The sequence below is a fragment of the Taudactylus pleione genome, unplaced genomic scaffold (genome assembly GCF_031769625.1).
Source record: "Taudactylus pleione unplaced genomic scaffold, aTauple2 ptg000116l, whole genome shotgun sequence".
Taxonomy (NCBI): domain Eukaryota; kingdom Metazoa; phylum Chordata; class Amphibia; order Anura; family Myobatrachidae; genus Taudactylus; species Taudactylus pleione.
The window spans coordinates 26,544,385-26,564,133 of record NW_028284518.1 but is presented as its reverse complement, the minus strand read 5'-3'; the positions used below and the strand labels follow the sequence as shown (position 1 = coordinate 26,564,133).

The window sequence follows — 19,749 nt, the reverse complement described above, 5'->3', positions numbered from 1 at the left end:
TATGGGGACATCATGTTGTATACAGTATACTGTGATTGTGAGGCACAGTGCAGCATATAATGGAATTTGGGAACACTTTGCAGAATATACTGTGATTTTGGGGCACAGTGCAATATATAATGTAATTCTTGGGCATACAGTAGAGCAGCATATAATGTGACTCTAGGGCACAGTGTGGTATATAATGTGATTTTGGGCACCATGTGGCATATACTGTTATTTGGGGGCACCATGTGGCATATACTGTTATTTGGGGGCACCATGTGGCATATGCTGTGATTTGGGGACACAGTGCTGCATATTATTTGAAATGGGGCACAGAGCGGGGTGGGGGCCAAAAAAAATATAAGTGCATCGTGCCCCAAGACTTCTTTTGCTGGCCCTGGTGGGGTAGTGAAGACAGAGAAAAAATATATATATAAAAGTCAGGCAATGCCAGGCATTACACCTAGTATAAAATAAAGATGAATTCAATATTTCCTTAAGGAAGCTGAACAAATGACAAACCTTCAAGTAGTCATATTTCTGTTAGATTTTGCCATAAGCATACTGTGCATACAATAGAAGTGGCAAAATCTCTAACTGGGCACAAATTAGTGTAGTTAGATGAGGTCCACAGATAAAACAGGTACAGTTATTATCCGATTGAATCTTAAGCTCCCAATCAAACATTGAATGTGAATGACAATATTTTGTACCTATACAGTACATGCCACCATTTATAATCTTAACAACATTAGGAGAATATACACATAGGAGTGAAATATAAGTTGCAATTAATTAAGATATGTCCAAAACCAACTGTAGACATTATTATGCAATATACTTTTTACTTTCCTGAATACATTTCAAATATTTTTCAAAAAGGCATATTAAAACAGTTGAAACAAAAAACAAATAGATTGCCGGGATCAGAATTCTCAGATAAAAATTCCTTAGAGACGTAATTTTGCATAATTTATCCTTTCATATAAACAGATATCATTCTCATTGACACTTTTTTCAACACAGTTTACATAATCATTATTAGTAAGATAAAATTTGCTATTCATTTTCATCCAAGCATATAATTAAATAAATGACTTACATTCCACTGGTATTTTAGACCTTTAGGCATTCTGCTATGTAATATAAAATTCCAATTTATTCCTCAATCAAAGAGAGATGCAGTATATTATTACATTAGTTGTGACAGAGACTGTGTTAATAGAGGTGTGGATTAGACAGAATTAAAGAAAAGTGGGGATGCAGCTCAAGTAGCATTTGCAATTAAATATTCCTATAAAAATCACAAGTTTGATATTAAATAAAATTGATACATTACTTTTAACAATTGTAACAGTATATTTGTATTTTATATTGTTAGTAGTAAAGAAAGTAGGTAGTAAAAATATAAATATTTTTTTACTTTGAAACAATTTGTTAGTTATGTATAATCGGATATCCTGTTTTGAAAAAAATGTCTAATTTTAAAAGAAAATTTACCTAAAATTATTTTGCTTATGCATTGTATACTAACTGGAGGTGGTCATAATACCAACAGTCGGGATGCCGCCGCTTAGAAAGCCGCGCCAGGATTTCGACACCTGTCAGAATACCACCGCCGCATCCTTGCTGTAAGTACATGTGTTAGGGGGAGGGTTAAGGTTAGGGGTAAAGGTTGCTCACTAGGGGGAGGGTTATGGTTAGGCACTAAGGGGGAAGGTTAGGTTTAAGGTGCAAGGGGGAGGTTAGGTTTAGGTACTGGGGGGGTTGGTTTAGGCATAGTGGAGGCAGGGATAGAGGTAGGGAGAGGGTAGGTTTAGGATTCTGACCGACAGCTGATGGTATCCTACCCCTGTCAGGATGCCAGCATCTGCATTCTGACCACCGGGATCCCCGAGCGTTGACATCTCGTACCCAACCCTTACTAACATGTATAACTAACCCTTATGTATTCTGTGCCTGCATCCTTTTGTACGTGTTATACTACGATATATGTGTCTAATGTATATGATCCCCTATGTTCCCTATTACTGCTCTATTAGACCTGTGTTTTACTGTAAGTGAAGGTCAAATCTGGTTAATGCACTAATATGTATATGGTTCCCTAATCAATATGCAATATAAAAAGAGGAAACAATGTAAAATTCTAACTGGGTTGTATTTGTTAGGATTTACAGTATATATGTAATGAAATATTATAGATGGAATTGAAAGATTACTCAAAAATAGACTTTAGGACTTATATGATAAATTATTTAGTCAGGAAAAAGGACAATTTTTCTCCTATAACCAGAAGAAGATAACAAATAATAGCTGTAATGAGGTTTTTTTACACTGACTATCTGTTGATTATCTCCCTTTTGGCATTTGTACACACATGTTGTATTTGGGAATATTTGTAAATTTTTGTAATAAAAGTCGCACATGAACCTGAAATGGTGCTGCAACTGGCATGATAATGTTTCCTTTTACATCCCAAATGCATACTGTACAGTATGTATATATTTCTGCATTAAAGTGCTATTAAAACAAATACACTCACTGTAACTACTCTGGTATTTTGGTAATTATATATCTAATATTGTAGGTAGTATCATATTCTTTAAGAAATATAGCAAAGCAACACAATATATGAAGTATAATTCAGTTTATACTATTAGTATATTTGTACATAATTGTAACAGTAATATATTGCTGACTTGTTACATCTAAAGGGACTATTAAATAAACCACTAAGCACTCAGACAGAAAATCATTCGGAAAGCTAACAAATAAAGCAAATTCACTTTAGTTGTGGTAAATTCCCATCTGTTAGCTTAATCTCTGTAGCACTGTAGCTTGTACTGGATATTAATTTTTTCCCAATTTAATCAGATTTGCTTGCATATCATGTCAAACAGTGTTATAAAAACAGGATTTGTTTCAAATCAAGCACATTTACGCTAAATTAAAGCATTGCCTATAGAAAATTAATTTTCATTTTGCTCAATCTTTAAAATAAAATTAAATGAAAATGAATTTTTTTTTAAATGATATGGACTAGTAAATTATGATTCCTACTTTCTGTGGCTGTTTGCCTATCTTGGTCAGAATAACAATGGGACGAGGAGCTGCAGCTCCTTCTCAGTGCCATGTGACATAATGCCATGTGACGTCACACAAGCACCACAGCACCATCACACCCCACACCATAAGCTCAGCTTCATGAAGGCATCCCAGGTTATCGTGACTGAACTGACCGGCTACTGTCGCTGCTGACCGGAGAAGGGCTGCTGCTGCTGCTGATCAGGAATGTGCTGTTAGGGGTGTCACCTAATTCTCTGTACCAACCTCCACTCTTGCTGACTCCCTCTTTGCTGTTCTGACCTACCATTGTGACACCCCCCTTTGTGTGTGTGTGTAAATATATATATATATATATATATATATATATATACAGTATATATATATATATATATATATATTATCTGTATGTGTATATATTGTGATGAGAGTGGTCTCTCATCTGAATTGCCCACATTCTGGTGGGATCAGCTCCTTTCAAGGGAGAGGAAAACAAGATCGGCACATTCTGCACCTACAATAGAAGTTTGGAATTCCGGGTTTTCTGGGCTGCGCAGCTGAAACTGGAAATATAGAATTCCGGGTTTTCCAGGTCTCCTAGAGCCAGCAGGAAGTCAGCAGCACAGGAAGGGTTTAAAACTCTCACACACCTGTTGCTCCTGGCTCCTGATGCCGGACAAACTGGCCTGGCAATAGGCCAGGGGTGGTGGTTAGCATTAGGGTGCCAGGACCTGGAAGATCCACAGACTTTAGCACAAGGAGTGCTGGGACATTTACTTTTATGTTTATTTGCTTATTTCCTGTTATATGCCTGTGTGTATCCAGGTCTATGCTCATGTATGATAAGGTTCTGCGTCTGCTACCATTAAAAGACACTGCTTTACCAAGTACCTGCCTGTCTGGAGTCCTCATTTCAATACCCCATGTTACAATATTTTATACTCATATATATATATACACAGAAATAAATATATATATATATATATATATATATACACAATCCTTGTGGATGGCACTCCCAATAGCATATTGAGTCGTCCCGGGTGCCCTCCGTGGGAAGACGGCAAGCATCCCCAATATGCACAGCAAAGTGGCGGCACTCCGGTATAAACAGAACACATAGGCAGGATAAGTGATCGACGTTTCGATGCTTTATTGCATCGTTATCAAGATACAACATATACAATACAAATACACTTACTTAATCCCTTCACCACACCACGTGCATCGCCGCGGTTCCGGGTCCAGCCAAAGAGCGCCCACATGTGACATCATCAGCGCGACCCCTGTTGCCATGGCTACCAAGTGAAACTAAAGACAAAGCATAGTAGCATATTACAATAATGTTAAGAACCTTGATATATCGATTTAATCCAATATACAAACTCCTTAGAGTATATTCCTACAAAGATAAAAAAGATATATGCAAGAGGATTTTGTGCAAATAAATTGGCTATACTTGTTCTTATACACAGTGTGTTAGATCAGACCTACAGATGATTATATATGATAAATTTTGTCCAACATAATCCTACCTAAACTTCAACCCCTACATTTTATACTGTATAACCGGATAGACATCCGTGAGAACAGCAAAAGGATCATATCAAGAACACCAATATAATGATTTAAATATATCTCATCTCACAATAGATAGCAGCAAATAGCAATATCTAAAATGGTTAATCACAAAGAACAATGCAACCCCAAGTTCTCATTCAGACCCTTTGGCTGTAGCGTACCTAATTTGTGGATCCAGCGGGATTCACATTGAAGCAATTTTTGTGATCTATTACCACTCTGATTTAACGGCGGTATATGATCAATGATAATATATCTGAGGGCGGACAAATTATGTTCCGCATCCACAAAATGTCTCGCCACCGGCTGGTCACTAGAGCCCATTGAAATTGCTGTCCTAATGGCCAACCGGTGTAAAGCCATTCGCTCTCTTAGTTCGGTCTGTTTTGTCGATGTAGCTGAGGCCACAAGGGCAAGTGATCATATATATCACGAATCTAGTGGTACACCCTACTCAATGTCGGATGATATATCGTTTACCACTATGTGGGTGAAAGAAGCTGTTGCCTGTATTTAAATATCTGCAGGTTAAGCAGTTTAAGCATTTGTAACAGCCTAATTTAGTTTTCAAAAAAATGTCTTGTTCTTTAACTTTTAACTGACTAATGTCTATTTTCATTATCCAGTCACGGATATTTCTACCCCGAGTGTAACTGGGCATTAAAGATGTTTCTGTCAAATTTAAATCACTGTCCCTCTGCAGTATGGGTCAATATTTTTTAGAGATGGTCCTAATCTGGTACTCAAATTGTTGTAATGGTTTACCCAGGGCAGTCTTTTTAACCCCTGTGTTCTAGCTTTCAAATATAACAACTGTTCCCAGGGAAGTAGCATAGCTCGTGCTTTTGCCTTAACCAGCAATTCTTTCTTATAGCCTCTTTTTAAGAATTTTTCACACATCTCATCAATTTCTCATCAAGCTTCTGAAAAAATTTAAACCCAAAAAACTCTGGATGGCATGTTCCCAATCCAAGATGGCATTCACCTTGCCAAGGTCCATGGAGAAACCTTTGCAAAGAAATAATGTAGCCTAAGAATGAGACCTCCTCCACATCAAACTCGCATTTCTCCAGCTTGGCATACATGTTGTTATCCAATAATCTTTGCAATACCTATGATGTTCCTAAACGGACTTGAAATCGATGAGAATGTCATCTAAATAGACCACTGCGGAGACTCCAAGGCCGAGCAGTAGTCACGGTAGTTCACACTTCACAGCAGCAGGCACAGCCTCGGAGGAGCATGTGATGGGCTCAGCCAATCAGAGCTCAGCACATGCTCCTCTGCAGTGACTACTGGGATTTATTACCCAGTAGTGCACAGCAGTGCTAAATCTGACTGCAGTGTGCTCAGGCCCTCGGTCCTCTGAGTGTAGCTGCTGGCTGGATCAGTCACATTCTTTATGACTACCTGGCAAGCAGCTGCACTGCATGCTATACCAACAACACCATAGCCCACACCCTCCTACAATAGAGTGCATGGCTACAAGTCATTGGGTCCCAGTCCGAGCCTGCACACATTCCCCACCTCACTAGCCACCCCCTGCTGTGCTGGTCACACTCCCTGTGGTGGACCACAATAGGCTCTTCATCAATTTGAGCCACTGTTGCCTATGACACCCTGTTGTTCTCTTGGTGTAACATCATTGAGAGCATTAAATCTGAGCAATACTCTGGAGTGTCAATTGGAATTCATTGCTGACACATAATTGTATTCTAAGGCCTTAGCACCTAATGATTTTGAGCAACAAGTGTGCAGTGCCAGGGAGTGTTACAGAGAGGGGTACGCTTTTTTTGAACAGCTTAATTTGTACCTGTGGTATTTGATTTACATCTTTGCAATGACTTAAACTGGGCATACACTATACAATTATCTGTAAGCTATCTGTCCAATGTGGCTGGTTGAAATGAAAACCTGGTAATGTATGGGAGCAAATGACAGTCGATCATATGGTTTTAAACACTAGAAAATGGACAAAAAACAATTATTCAAATTGGTTAAATTTGTGTGTTTTAAGTAATTTGTCTGAACGACCATTTTTGTCTGTTTTCCAGTGTTTGTGAGCAAATGGTCGATTGTCATTTGCTCCCATACATTGTCATTCCAACCAGCCAGATTGGACAGATATCTGACAGATAATTGTATAGTGTATGCCCAGCATTAGCCTTTTCTTTTGTACTGCAGAACATGTTATTACTGAAAATGTTCACTAGCTGAGCTTTTCAGAATGAATTTGAATTGATGTAACACAATTGCTCTCTTTAAGGAATATGTTTGTCTACTTCTGTTCTCCTATTGAATTTTTAAATAAAAGTGCAAGATTCACATTTTTAGATGTTCTAATGTGGTATTTTAGCCTGATTACTTTTTTTGTGCTGCATTCGTATGTAAACTCTGCACATTAGCTGAAGGGGCTTGGAAACACAATTTGCTAAGCAACACCATTCCTTTGGGAATGTTTCATGTCACTTCTCACATATGCTCCTCAAACAGAGTCAGATGGCAGGCTAAGCAATAGACGTGGAGTCTCTGTTAGACATGGTAATGCAAACCCAGTTGTGTTCTCAGCATAACTTATCACACACTGTGACTTTCTATCTCACAGCAACATTCTGGTTATTTTTTTAGTTGTTTCTATTATATGGACTTTCACAAGTACAATATGAGCCAATCAGTCCATCAAGGAAAACAGTTAACATGCTAAATACTGTAAATACATCCATTTTTTTCAGTATTTTTAAATTGAATTATCTATTAGATTTCTGTTGGTTTTGTTCTTTTTGTTAATTCTATTTAGAGATGTTCAGTTCTAAAACCTGTTAACTGAATCAGTGCTAAAAAATAAAAGATCAGAAAATTTGCAGAATGTTTTAGGGTGATTATAAAGAATTAAACTCAGTTTGAGGAATGCAAATAGGTTTGACCATATTCGATCTGTTCATGTGTGAAACAGCTGAAAGAAGCTTAAATTGATACATGATAATTGTTTTTAGTGACAAATGGTGAGCCTTGAGCTACAATGGTGACATTCATATTTTAAACACTCTAATATGTGCTATCCAAATGAAATAACATGTTAAATTGGTATTATTTAAAAATATAACTGTAACCCTTGAATGTTAATAGTGAACATTGGTCCTGATTCAGACCCACTCGCAAGCGGGTGTCCGCTCGCAAGTGGGTCGATGGTGTGCACTGAGCATGCGCACGACGGAGGGAGCTCCGTCGTGCGCATGCGCCAGACGCGACGAGCGAAGGAAAGTCCTTCGCTCGTTGTGTCTGATCAAAGGGGGCGTGCTGTCGATGTTGATTGACAGCACGCCCCCTTTGGTAGGCGTGCCGGGGGCGTGCCTCCCTGACGGGGGCGTTCCCATGGGAACGCCTCCCATCAGAAGCCGGCCCACTGACATCACTAGTGATGTCAGTGGGAGTGATTTTGGCTCTGATAGAGCCAAAATCACTCCGGAGCTTGCGGTTGAAAACCTCAACCGCAGGCTCCGGCTCGCAGTTCAGATGGTCGCGATGGTCAAGACCATCGCGGCCATCAAACTGCACGCTCGTATAGGCTGTGGGTGGTGACCCACAGCTATACGAGCGTCCAGGAGGATGCTCCATTTTCATGGAGGGCGGCCCTCATTCAGAGCGTGCGCTCTGCTCAGAGCGTACGGCTCTGAATGAGGGCCATAGATGTCAAACCTTGACCTACAAATTTTAAGCAACAAATTAATGGCTTGTGAAACAATGAGATTTGAATGAAAATTTAGTTGAATTTGACATTTCCAGTATCTTTACTCACCATACTCATACCCCATTCAATCCAATCAACTAGTCAGTTACTGAATGGGTTTGATACTATAAACCATACTCACAATGCTGCAGAATTCACAATTGCAAGTAATGATTTGGATTTTGTGCTAGCAACATCAAATGTATATTACTAAAAGATGGTCAGCTTGTTTGATGTTAAGACTGATCTAATAAATTCATAGCATATGCATTCAAATTCTGCTTCAACCACAAACCATTAATATAATATTTTAGCTTTGAAGATAATTAGATCAGACTTTACTGAATATATTATAACATCCAGTCCAGATGTGAATCTACTACATGCACTAGCTAACCTATGTTTCTGAGAGAGGACATTGCATATGTAAACCAACAGTATGTTTCAAAGGAAATTGATGTGAGAGCATCAAGCTTTATTGAACTGTTTGTAAGTATTTGTTAACTTGAGGATTATATTGCTGCACACTATGCTATACTATGCTTTTCCAAATACATCAATTTGTTATATAATATGTGAATCACTAATGCTGCCTGAGACCAAATATATTACAGCTGATTATTTATAAGGATCCTAGTGACGGTTTTGTTATATGACGTTAGTACTCATAGAATTTAGAGGTGCCTAATATATAAGTGGATGATTCCTGAATTCCAAAATCTTTCAAAAAGAGGTGGAGATAACATTCATTTTGACATTTATGGACACAGGATGAACTGTCAAGAGAAAGTAAAAAAAAAGGAGATAAAGAGTGTCCAGTGGCCTCAGTAAAGATTTAGTCATTTAATAGTTTAGTACAGTAATAGTGAGATGCCCTTTTTCAACTTGTGTTTCTATTCCTCTATAGAAAGTTTAATGTTAATGATCCCCAATAGATTAGTTATTTTTAATTAGTGGAAGCTGGAGAAGAGCCTATAAATATGGGTTTTACCAGATTATGAATTCAGGCAAGACACATATTATGCCAGGCTGTGCTTTCCCTGACACGGTCACATCTGATGTGATTGTGTCAGAGGAACCTGCCGGTAGCTGCTAGAAGCTAATCTACCAGCAGCTGATGGGATCTACCCACAATGCCTGTCCTTTGGTTGCTGTGGCAACCGCCCCCTCCTGCCAGTTGGACTGTACACAGAAGGGGGTGTTCCTGAAAGGATCGCTAACCCATGGCTGCAGGAAAATTGTCTGTCAGCTTCCCTTCTCTACCCCGGCTACAGGTGCTACAGGGGGTGGCTTCCTAATAGGATCAGCCACCAGCCTGGGCTGTTGACTGCACTGCAGCAGCCCTGCCTCCCCCTGCTTTCTCCAACCCAACCAGCAGTAATTGATGGGCGATCCTGAGGATCATCCCCTGCTGCTGGCTGCTGGAATAAAAAAGATGTTTTATACATTTAAAAAGAAAAAGTTTATGGCTTGTATATATAATGATCACATTATCTAAATTAGCTTTTTAATTGTTATTCAATATGACTTTATTAACAAATCTGCATATTTGTTAATAAAATTATATTGAATAGGGTATACAGTAAATAGCTCTTATTTACATAATTTGCTCATTAAAAAAATTACAATTTTGGGGCATTTTTGTAAAAATTATTAGCTAGTGATTAATTAAGCATACAAGACACAATAGATGGTATGGGGGGAGTATCCACTTAGCGATTTAACCAATCGATTGTATGATAACAACGTCGTTATCATGCAATCGCTTGCAAATCGTGCATGCATCGTGCATGCATCGGACATGTGTTGGTCGGAAGCGACCAGCGATGCGCGTGCCCGCTGGTCGCTTCCGACATCCGACATCGCCCGTACATGCTGGTCAGCCTGACGATCTCATCAGGTTCAGCATGTGCGGGGATGAGGGATGTGCCGGGACTGAACGAGTGAACGTTCAGTCTAGGCACATCACTAGATATACAAACGAGAGCATGTTCCAAAACCACAGCAGTGGAAACATTCTGACAAAATTGCAGGTACATTAATAGATGCGGCAAGTGAATCTGTACTAAATTTTGCACATCACAGTTGGACTTTTAATACCATTATCTATTTTATATTTATTGTTTTATAGATTACAGTTTACAATTTTCATTCACAAGAGCCACTTCTGATTGTCTGCTAGCTGTCAATTAAGCAGGCTTACAGGAGTTTAACTTTTTTTGGTGTGAGGAGCCCCTAGCAAGTAGTACACTGCACCTACTGTATGTGTTTTATTTTTTCCAATTTCCATATTGATGAAGTTAGATCAAGAACAGGTGAAATGTTTAGGTAAATATTTGAAAAATACATTGGAAATATGTATGCAACAATAGTGATAAATGACAGTATATCAAGGGAATCGGTATGATTTACCGCCGGACCCATGCCCGGCGGATGGAATCCCGACAGCGGCATCCCGGCAGAGGAGGAAATCACGATCGTCCAAGGTAAGTATTCTGTAACCTAATTCTACCCACTAAACCTAACCCTCCCTTAGGGGTGCCTAATCCTAACCTTCCCCCCCCCAGTGCCTAACTCTAATCGCCCCTCTGAGTGCCTAAACATAACCCCCCCTTCCCCACCGACTAAACCTAAGTCCCCCCTGGGGGTGCCTAACACTAACCCCCCCTTTCCCTAGCCTAAACCTAACCTCCTGGGGGGGTGCCTAACCCTAAGTCCCCCCCGGGAACCCTAAACCTAACCCTCCCCCCCGCAGCTATCTGCGCTCAGTGCCCGGCATGCCTTCGATCAGGATGCCAGGCACCGGCCTCCCGGTGTCGGTAAAATGACAGGCATCTAGATTTAGACACCTGTCAGTTAACCCTCGCCGGGATTAAGCAGTCGGGAAGCCGGCTGTCGGAATTAGGTCCACCAGCTTCCCGACTGCATACCATATCAAGTGGGGTCTAAGAATTTATTATTATTTCAATGGAGACTCTATGAGTACATATTTTTCTTAAAGGGGATCATCGGCAATTTATTATTTCTATCTATGAGGTGATTATGACTTTATTAATTTTTTTTAATGTGGGTGCTATCAATTTATTTTACAAGTTCTGTGATAAGAAAAGTCATGGGTTATTGATGCATTACCTTGATAACCACCGGCCACTGGTACCAGGAAATGACCAGTGCTAGTCAATGGGTTGATTTGCTCCTCCACTGGAGGACAAGGCGTAATGCTGAGTTTCCAGTTCTGGAGACTGGTGCGAGGGTTTTCTTTTTAACTTACCATTAGACAATATAGCTTAAATAGCAGGTGGCTTGAGCTATCTCAAGTATAATGGGGAAAGGGGAAGTATGGATACCCAAGCACAGGTGGACAGAAAAATAAATAACACTGATGCATGTATGATCACATTAGCTTGATAGCTTGAGCTATCTCGTCTATTACAACCATGTCTAAAAACATCAGCATTTCCCCTAGTAAATCAAAGCTTCATCTATTCTATCCCATGCTTTGTATACTTGCAATATGCAAAAATCAAGATTTTAAACACTGCATTTTAATTTTTTATGTGTAGTTTGGCATTTAATTAACATCATGAATTCCAAACCAATTAGAAAATATCCAAAAAACATGATCTTTTTTCAGCAGTACATTTACCGCTAGATGTTTACACTGTGAGTAAAGGCATTTGATGGTAGGTAGAAAGTTATTTACTGAAGTCTCCGATTGTAGAAAGCCTTACCTATTCATATATGTAAGAATGCAGGCGGACTTACCTCTTTTCTAAGTTCACCTATCCTTCTGCCATAGTCATTTTTCATCTGGATTTGCCACAATAACTTGCATCACACTAGAGTAGGTTAGATCTAGAATAGTCATCAAAATGTATTCTATAGGCTACACTATAAGGTTATGCATATATAGGATAATGGCATTTAAGTCAACCATACTATCCTTTTTCCTGCTTGTGCACCATACTACATGAAATATAATCATTTCTAACTGCTACCTGCTCTCTTTTATAAGATAGCAAATTTAATAAATACAATCTGGTGGCCACAGAATTTCTTAAGGGGCCTATGCATTAACCGACTTTGTGAACAATCCGACCAAAACCTGGAGGTTTTGGTCGCATTGTTCACAGAGTCAGGTAATGGCTAGCCGGCAAGGACCAGTGATGCGCATGAACGCTAGGTCCTTGCCGTCCCCGACTGTCTACTGAACAGGTTCGGCATGTTCAGAGATAGGATGTCGGGCTCCTTCACTGAATGACGTTCTGTGCTGTGCCCCCTACACCTCGGCGACCTGAAGGTCTGAACGCTAGACATTCAGACTTTCAGGTTGCCTAATGGATGGGCACCTTTAGTGAATTGAGCTCCCAGGAAATCACAAAGATGTTCTGTGGCACAGATACAGTATCATACACATTCTTATTTCAGTTGTATGTAGACTCATATTACCAAATATAACATAATGATACTTCTCTGTTAGATAATAACAAAAATATTTGAATTATGTTTTGGATTTTCTCAAATATATCCGCCAATACTATACATGGTTACTAAGCTGGATCAGCCCTCTCATTCATATGATATCAATGACATTAGAAACACATTTTACTTGACAGCATATCTATATCAAAAGCTTATTAGTGCTGAAACTTGCAACTAACTGACATTGTTTCAAGACAAAAGGAAGTTACTGTAACACAGTTCAGCTTGTTAACATAATTACTGTTAATGGATGAAGAAAAGCATAAGATGGATGTTTGGAACTCATTCCACAAAGAAAAACATTTAACATGTGTATTTCATTGCTGTTTTTAATATACATAGCAGCTGTTTCTGTTAGCTTTCTGTGTTGTGTTGCTCTGATCAGCTATACTGTATGATGGTCTAGCTGTGTGAGCATGTGCACAGATGGATGTCTCTGAAATAGATACAAATGAAAGATACCCTTACACACATTTCAAATTCACCTAATTGATGGATTGTTTGAAGGCACCATTATAACAGATCATTAAATCAAGGCTAAAAAGAGAATGAATTGTTGCAGTTAGCCAAAAATAATCTTGTAATACTTGAATGACAAGTGAAGCAATAACCTGTTCCTGTGTGGTGCAGCTCCAGGACCCCATAGTTAAGATCGGAGCTGGTTGTACTATTTGGGCATATTCTACTATTGAGTTGCACTTGCTGGTATACCAAGGGTGCCCATTGCATTCATTAACTATGGATATTATTTTGGATGTGCTTTCACTATTTTTTCCTCTGCCAAGATTACCTGATATGATTTGAGAATCAATATCCTCACATACATCTTTAACAAAGCACCTGTATACACAAGTGAACATTGCATTCATTAACCACAGATCTGGCTTTGCATGTACTTTAATTATTTGTTCCCACGCTGAGATTACCTGATACAGTTGGAGAATTAACTTACTGGCATATTTCTATAATAAAGCACCTGGATACATATTGCCGCATTTAAACGTTTTCACATTGTTGCCGTTTTCATTGGAATACTGTTGCAGTTTAAACAAGAGACTCTTGCAAAGTTATTGGTGCCATTATTCTATTCTGAAGATTCATAATTATTGTTATATGATATGTGATATATTTAAAATTGTGCTGGTTACTGGAAGTCAGGCGGCATTGGCACATGGGAATATGGGCCTGATTCAGACTTGGGAATAGAGAGAGAGATCTCGCTCAACTAATCATCTAGGTGAAACCATGCTGCACTGCAGGTGGGGAAGATTTAAAATGTGCAGAGAGATTTAGATTTGGGAGGAGTGTTTCCAAACTGACATCTAAATTGTAGAGTAATAATAAAGCTGTGCAGTATTTGTGGGCTACATGCAAAAGCAGCCAGTATTTACTCCACATGTAAAAAAAAATATGTATTTACACCCTTGCATTGCAATATGGTTTGTTCAGGTTCACAGTTCAGAGAAATATCTCACTCTATTCCCAAGTCTAAATTGGGCCCTATATATTTCAGGTAATTTGTATTTGTGTTTGTTATGTACCTTGAAAAAAGATGTAATAAACACATCTGAAATGTTGATGTAATGGAGGCGTAAGATGTAATTGATTTGTAAAGCCGAGGAGTGCTGCACTCTACAGAACATATTGGTGTGATACCTGCTGGTATCTCTGGAAGTGCACCCAGGTACTTGATTTTATATATGGAGTTGCGTTCCAAGGCTACATACATATAGAATTTTTATATGATCTGTGTATTCTTTATTTTTTTAATTGTTTGGTGTATTTTGCTATTTTCAAGTAGATAATACTGGATTTTGCGGTCTAGGTGTATTTATTCATAAGTGTGTCTATTATTTTAGTTATTTGTTACCCTATTTATTACTGGTCATTGGAAAGGTTCAACAATCTTCCACAGGGTTCTCACCTTTTGATTTGCTGTATGGGAGACACTCAAGTGGATTGTAGGATATTGCATTAGAGGTATGGACAAATCCAGTCTTTATAAGATGGCTATTGAGCATGTTTCTCAAATGCAAGAAAGAATAGCTCCACTGGTGCCAATAGTGGGAGAAGACTAAAGGTACAAAAAAGGACTTTTGTAAGACCCAGTTATGTACCTGAGGACAGAATGCTTATTTTGGTTCCCACAGCAGAAAGTGGATTCTTGGGCAAGTGGCAAGGACCATTTAAAATAATATAAAAATAAGTGAGGTTATTTATAAGGTGTACCAGCCTGGGAAAAGAAAGCAGAACAGATCGACCCTGTAAATCTTATAAAACCTTTGAAAGATTAGCTATCTCAGCCCCCTCAGTCCCTTGGGTAACTGCAGTACCTTTGGTTCCTGAAATTACAATAGCCAAAACCCTCTCAACTATTCAACAGTATGAGGCTAAATCATTTCTTGTAAGAAATAGAGATTTGTTTACCTGGTAAAACAAAAGTCATTAAATATGACATAATCACTGAACCAGGAGTTAAGGTTAACCCAAAGCCACATATATTACTAGAAGCCCAACAGTAATTGATGTCAAATGAATATACAAACGGTTGGAATTATACATAATTGAAGAGTCAGATAGTGAGTGGTCAAGTCCCATTGTATTCATACATAAAGTTTTACAGGAGCTTATGTTTCTATGATGATTTCTGTAAATTGAATAGTGTGTTTAAGTTTGATGCCTACCCAAGCTCTTGTGTGGATAAACTTATTGAATGGCTGGGAACAGCATGGTACTTAACCAGTCTAGACTTAACTAAAGGGTACTGACAAGTGCCAGTGACAGACAAGGCAAAAGAAAAGAAAGCTTTTTCTGCATCAGTGGGTCTGTTCTACTATAAGATATTGCCAGTTGGGTTACATGGGGCACCCACCACATTTCAGAGGATGATGGACAAAATTGAAATGCCCCATAGACAGTTAGCTGCTGGTTATGTCGATGATGTAGTCTTCTATAGTCCTGATTGGCAATATAATTTACACAGTGTTGGAGTCTATCCATGAGGCAGGATTGACAGCCAATCCAAACAAGTGTTGCCTAGGGTTGGAAAAGATAAAGTATCTTGGATACACCACAGACAGAGGTTTGATAAATTCCCAACTTAATAAAATTGAGGCAATACAATATTGGCCATGCCCCTAAATCATTTAATTAGGAAATTTAATATACTTGAGATAAATTATGCCACTGTTAAAAAAGAAGCATTGCCAATTAAGTGGGCATTACCGTTTGGGGTGAAAATTTTGATTAATTATGAATCAGGCTCCGTTGAAGTGGATGGCTGAGAATAAAGAAACCAATGAGAAAAAAAACTAGATGGTTGTTAGCACTGTACTATATGAAGTTTTCAGTGGAGCATATCCCAGGAAGTCAAGAAAGCCAATGCAGGTGCTCTATTCTATATTTTCTGCTTAGAAGCTACAGGTGTTCCACCTCACACATCAAAACAGGAAAAATATGTGACGAAAACACTGGAAAGGTTGTCAAGGGGATATATATATATATATATATATATATGTCCCAGATTTTTATCTTCTGTTTGGTAAACAGAGGCTGATTAACAGCTTTATTATCTAGACCACCTGCCTGGAAATCTGTGACTGATAAAGGGTGTGTACAGTTTCTGTAGTCAGTCCCTCACTGCCTGCAGGACAGTTTAGAGGCCTGTGTCACAATCGTGGGATTTGGAAGCTGTGTTCCCGGACTGGGCCTTTGACCTGTATTACTTGGCACAGACGCTCGCTGGAGGAGACTTGGCTTAAAAAAGTTTCTCCGCATGAGAGGGTGCAGCGAACTGATAGGAGTTTGAGGAATGTAGAAGTAGTGTGGTAACTTGGAAGCTATGTGGAGTGGCTGGACAGCTGTGGATAGATGTTGGTAGCTGGGCAGCTTCGTGGAGCGGCTGGATAGCCGTGGGTAGATGTTGGTAGCTGAGTGGCTACATGGAGCAGCTGGATAGCCGTGGGTAGATGTTGGTAGTGGAGTGGCTACGTGAAGCGGCTGGATAGCCGTGGGTAGGCGTTGGTCGTGAGTGGCTACGTGGAGTGGCTGGATAGCCGTGGGTAGACGTTGGTAGCTGAGTGGCTATGTGGAGCAGCTGGATAGCCATGTGGAGACGTTGGTAGCTGGGTGGCTACGTGGAGTGGCTGGATAGCCGTGGATAGGCGTTGGTAGCTGAGTGGCTATGTGGAGTGGCTGGATAGCCGTGTGGAGATGTTGGTAGCTGAGTGGCTACGTGGAGCGGCTGGATAGCCGTGGGTAGACATTGGTAGCGGAGTGGCTACGTGGAGTGGCTGGATAGCCGTGGATAGGCGTTGGTAGCTGAGTGGCTACGTGGAGCGGCTGGATAGCCGTGTGGAGACGTTGGTAGCTGAGTGGCTACATGGAGCGGCTGGATAGTCGTGGGTAGGTGTTGGTAGCTGAGTGGCTACGTGGAACAGCTGGATAGCTGTGTGGAGACGTTGGTAGCTGAGAGGTGAATACTAGCAGGAAACACCTTCGGAGCACAGTGGGAAGGCTCACTTAGTAGAACTAAGAAAGTAGTTGCACTGGCAACTAGTGTCAGCATTGGGGAACCTTTTATAGTGGATGCTGGGAGCTGACAGGCTGAGAGAGAAGGAGAAGACTCCTCATTGGTGGTAGTGGAGTCACATGGGCAATCCAAGATGGCTGCGCCCATGGACCGCAGGACAGCGCTTCTCAGAAGAAGTCAGCGGGGACCAGTGACCAGCAGGAGCCAGCATGGGAGCAGCAGAGCAGCAGGACCCTCCAGAGGACAGCGGAGACCGGCCATAGAGAGAAGGAAGCAGCGCACAGCACGGGAGCCGGAAGAAGGGGTCTGATTCCTTTTGTCTCCAGGGCAGCGTGTGACAGTACCCCCTTCTTCATGAGTGGCCACCAGACACTTCCTTGGTTTATGAGGAAAATTCATATGGAACGCTTTGACCAGACGGGGCACATGGACATCGGAGGCATTTATCCAGATTCGTTCTTCCGGACCATAATTTTTCCAGTCGATGAGGTATTGAAGACGATTGTATTGACAACGGGAATCTAAGATTCTGTCAACTTTGAACTCCTCTCCTTGTTGTGTTTGAACACTAGAAGCTTTGGGAAAGACCTTCTGAAATCAGTTTCAGACCAGTGGTTTTAGAAGAGAAATATGGAAAGAACTTGGAATGCGAAGAAATGGAGGAAGTTTTAGCTTGTAGGCTATAGGATTCAAGACTTTGACGATTGCAAATGGACCAATGTACCGCGGGGCAAATTTCATTGAGGGAACTCGGAGTCTTAGGTTTCGGGTAGATAGCCAGACCATATCCCCAGGCTGGAAATTGGGAACCGCTCGTCTTTGGCGGTCAGCAAATCTCTTGTACCGGGCTGAGGTTTTAGTTAGAGAGGAACGAACCTTCTCCCAAATGTTGGAGAACCGTTGAAGATACATCTTGGCCGCGGGCACATCTGATGTTGGAAGAAGAGGGAAATCTGGCACTCGAGGATGATGATCCAAAACTGTAAAAAAAGGAGTTGAGTTGGTGGATGTGTGATAATGATTATTGTGAGCAAATTTGGCCCAAGGAAGAAGTTCAATCCAGTCATCTTGGGAGGAGGAGACAAAAGTGTGCAGGAATTGTTCCAGGTCTTGATTGACCCTTTCGGTCTGACCATTGGTCTGGGGGTGATAAGCGGTAGAAAATTTGAGTTTTATTTGAAGGGCTGAGCAGAGTGACCTCCAGAACTTTGCTACAAACTGTACTCCCCTGTCGGAGATGATCTCTTGAGGAAGGCCGTGGAGCTTGAAGATCTCTTTTATAAAACTCTGGGTGAGTAGAGGTGCAGACAGAATCCCAGTAAAAGGTACAAAATGAGCCATTTTAGAAAAGCGATCCACGATAACCCAAATTGTGTTGTGGCCCCGAGATGGAGGAAGAGCAGAGATAAAATCCATAAAGAGGTGAGTCCATGGCTTAAATGGAATTGCAAAAGGCTGGAGTTGACCGTGTGGAACCCGCCGAGGTATTTTGTGTTGGGCACATTTGATGCATGACGACACATAAGACCTGATGTCCTTTTTCATCGAAGGCCACCAATAGGACTGCTGTATGAACTCAAGGGTTTTATCCATACCCAAGTGACCAGAGAACCGGGAAGCATGGGCCCAATGCAGTAACCTCTTGCGGAGTTCTGGAGCGACAAAAGTCTTCCCAACCGGGGGTATAGAAGATAATTTGGTAGAGGCGAAGAAAGCTGGATTCAGGATTGGTTGGGGCTGTTCCATGGGTAGATCAGGGTCGCTCGTCATGAAACGGGAGAGTGTGTCGGCTTTGAGATTTTGTGTGCCGGGACGATAGGAGAGTTTGAAGTTAAATCTGGAGAAAAACATGGCCCACCGGGCTTGACAAGGGTTCAAGCAATTTGCAGATTTAAGATAAAGCAGGTTCTTGTGGTCTGTAAAAATGGTAATGGGGTAGTGAGCTCCTTCTAGAAGATATCACCATTCTTCGAGGGCTAGTTTCATGACGAGTAACTCTTGATCTCCGATGATGTAGTTCTTTTCTGCAGGCAAAAACTTCCGGGAAAAGAAACCACAGGGATGAAGTTTTTCATCTTCAAACCGCTGGGAGAGCACAGCACCAATACCTTCGGAGGATGCGTCCACCTCCAGGATAAATGGCCAGGTGGAATCTGGTTGCTTTAAGATGGAGTGGAGATGAAGGCTTGCTTAAGGAGTTGAAATGCTGAGGTAGCTTCGATGGGCCACTTAGTTGGATCTGCTCCCTTACGGGTAAGGGCTGTAATAGGAGCTACCAGTGTTGAAAAACCTTTCACAAACTTGCGATAATAGTTGGCAAACCCTAGGAACCTTTGTATGGATTTTAAGGAAGAAGGGAGAGACCAATCAAGAATGGCTT

The 19,749-nt window shown here is 40.6% G+C and overlaps 1 protein-coding gene across 2 annotated transcripts in view; it reads left to right on the top strand.

Annotated features, from left to right (window-relative positions):
* The window catches only part of CDH20 (cadherin 20), a 495,759-nt gene that overhangs the window by 151,439 nt on the left and 324,571 nt on the right, over positions 1-19,749 (top strand). The gene's annotated exons all lie outside the window — the stretch shown is intronic.